The sequence below is a fragment of the Thrips palmi genome, unplaced genomic scaffold, assembly GCF_012932325.1.
Source record: "Thrips palmi isolate BJ-2018 unplaced genomic scaffold, TpBJ-2018v1 HiC_scaffold_8, whole genome shotgun sequence".
Classification (NCBI taxonomy): domain Eukaryota; kingdom Metazoa; phylum Arthropoda; class Insecta; order Thysanoptera; family Thripidae; genus Thrips; species Thrips palmi.
Genome location: NW_023144635.1, coordinates 13,368,152 through 13,371,404, shown reverse-complemented (window position 1 = coordinate 13,371,404; position 3,253 = coordinate 13,368,152).

Here is a 3,253-nt window from a genome sequence, read left to right as displayed (position 1 = left end):
AAGAACGCCCTGATCGTCGCACCCACCAGTGACGGGAAAACTTTGATTGCCGTCATCCTTATGCTCAGGACCATGCTCCTTGACAGACAGGACTGCATGTTCGTCGTGCCTTATGTTGCCATAGCCGCAGAAAAGGTCCACGATCTTCAACAGTTGGCGAACAGCCTCCCCATGTTCACCGTTTCAGAGTATGCGGGTTCGAAGGGCCACTTTCCCATACCGAAGAGAAAAAGCACCCTGAGAACCGTTTACGTATGTACACCGGAGAAGGGAAACGGAATCTGGAAGTCCCTGTGTGCAGATGGCCAGAGAGGGAATGAAGTCGGCCTGGTGACTATTGACGAATGTCACATGATCCGTGACGGGCAGCGAGGAGCCTTTGTAGAAGAGCTCTTTGTGGGAATTCTGTGGTGGGCTGATCCTTCCACGATCATCTTCGGTCTGTCGGCTACGGTGAGGAATCCCAATGCCCTCCGTGATTTCTAAGGCGGCGGATCGTCTGAAGCATGCAACGTGTTCAATGTCACCAGGCGCCCTCGCCAGCTTCTTGAAACGCTCATCTCGTCCGGTCGAGCCATCCCCATTACGCGAACCGAAGACGGGCAGGGACAAATCAACTTTATGAACAAAGGCGAGTATGTGCTCTGTGAAGAATCCGACTAGAGGATCCGGGAATGTGCAAACATCGAGCTTCACGACGATCGTGTCATACACTGTGGGAAAAAAGGGACATTTTCTCCGTTAATTTATGGCCAGAACTTTCCGTGATTTTAGACACAGGATTTTCCGTGATTTCAGATCCAGGCTTTTTCCGTTGTTTGAAACCCAGAGATTTCCGTAGTTTGCACAGTGCGTTGAAAGGCCATGGCAGTAAAGGGCAGACTTTGTGAGGGGAATTTCTAAACTTGGCCAAAGAAACACTAACTTACAGAAATAGAATGCATTCGTCTTGTCAAAGTTAACAAAAAAAAATGTCATCCCACATCCTACACACACGTTCGAAATGATGGGTTTGAGCTTCTAACATACCAATGTTCCCTATCGGTATGAGATACAATGATTTTTGGCACTATTGACATAAAAAGATGAAAAATCAAATATGTGGAAATGGAAAACTGACGATGGGAATGGATTCGTCCCAACGAAATGAAAAGAAACATACCCATATGTCATAGGTTTAGACTCGAAATGGCCGATCTACAGAACCCAATAAGGTAAAAAATCAATTGTGGGTCACGAATCAATTGTGGGTCATTTTTTTCGACGGGTCAGCGCAGACCCTGTGGAGATTGAATCGATTTGAATTTCGCAGTAGACCTTCCTCCAACCTTTCTTTGTCCCCCCAAATAGCATGTATGTCCGAGCGACGACTGTAACGGCTCCTATCATGCTTCGAAGGAAGGCCCTTCAAAAAGTCGTGAAAAAAGCGCACATCCAACGAGGCGAAAAATCGTGTGTTTTTCAAATTGCCACCGTCAAGCTATTACGAGATAAAACGGGACGCCCTTGCTGATTTAGGTTCATAATAGGTCAGGGAACATAAATTTACCATAGTACAGCCGAAATCATTCGATGCCATGGTGCGCGGGTGATGGCAAAGAAGCGTTCGCTACCATGTCTGACCCATTATTTAAGACGAATTTTACGGTAGTTTTTCTTATATTTTTTGTTTTTAGCGCTTCTGAATTACTGGTGTATCACAGAAAATTCCATTTTTCTGCTCTGTCACATTTAGTACTACAATACGAAGGTTGTTAAGCTTAGGCTACAGCCCCGAATGACAACGCTAGCACTTCCAGTCCGCCATAAGGCTTTTTTTGTTGGGGAAGGGGGGGGGGCATTGCGGGGCTTACATAGCGCCCGGAAGGGGACCGCTCTCTAACTGCAGGGCTAGGCACCCGAGGCCAGTCCGGCCCCGTAGGAGTCAAATCAATCCCTACAGACTAAATATTCTGACTGAAATAGATTATAAACTGTAGCAATACCTCCCGATGACAGGGTGTGGTGTTGGATTGTCTACCACACCGGCGGCCCTAGAATATGCACTATAAAAGTTTCGTTTCCAATCCAGGACGTTTAACTCACGTCTGTCTCGCAGTGAAATAGGCCTGTTTACATATTTTTCCTCTTTGAGTGAAAAACGTGCCTGCTTGGTTTATTGAGAACCAGGGACCTTTTATTAATGAAAATTAGAAAACATCTTGCAAAAGTGGTCAATTTACGAGCAAAAAGACGAAATGGCCCACAATTGATATGACCCAGAATTGATTCATTGTGCTTCATATCCTGCAGTTTTCACGATTCCGGAAAACAAATTCAGAAGTGAATTTCTCTCGCATTTAAGCAAATCATATCCAAATTTGAGCTTCCTACAATGCTGACCCACAACTGGTTCCAAAAATCAATTGTGGGCCAAAACAGACTATTTTTAAAACAGCCACAGCTTAGTAAATAAGGATGATAGACGGGGCTACTATGCTACAAAACTTAGTCCAAGGACCATAGTTAAAGACCGCACATGCACTTTTGTCACCAGGTCAAAATAAAATGCCTTAATTTGGAATTTTCAAAAATGTGACCCACAATTGATTTTTTACCTTATTACGCGTTATTACGTCTATTACAAGTTAGTACATCTATTAGTACTACGCGTTATTACGCAAGTATGACGCGTTATTACGCAAGTATTACGCGTTATTACACAAGTATTACGCATTAATACGCAAGTATTTCGTGATATTACGCGTCTAGTATTAGCGGATATCGATTGAGATGAACTTAGACTTTGTCTTGCAAAATTGTCCGCGCTACAACGTGGTGGTGTCAGATTTTCAATCGTTTGCTTGTACGTTCTGTTGTACGTTTGCCTGTTACGGCGTTATCGTAGTGTTTCGGAACTTTTGCGAGATATCTGAAGTTTGATCTCCTTTCGCTAAACCCTTACCACAGGGCCAGGGCGAGAGAGAATAAAATTTTGGGTGGCTTAGGCGTATAGAACATGACAAACGCGCTTTTAAAAGCTGTGCTTTTAACCTCCAAAGTTGCAAAACCCAATTTTGTACCAAATGTCCTAGTTACGTTTTAGATCTCTGTGGTCGCCCCAGCGGCCGTTTGAACATTCCAAACACACCACGCTATAGGGTACACTATGGCCAACAATCGGCTCGCTGCATGTATGGACCTAAAAAAAGCAGAAATCACTTTTTAAGCGAATGAGAAATATCAAGTCGGCTGTCCGTTGCCGGTAAAATTG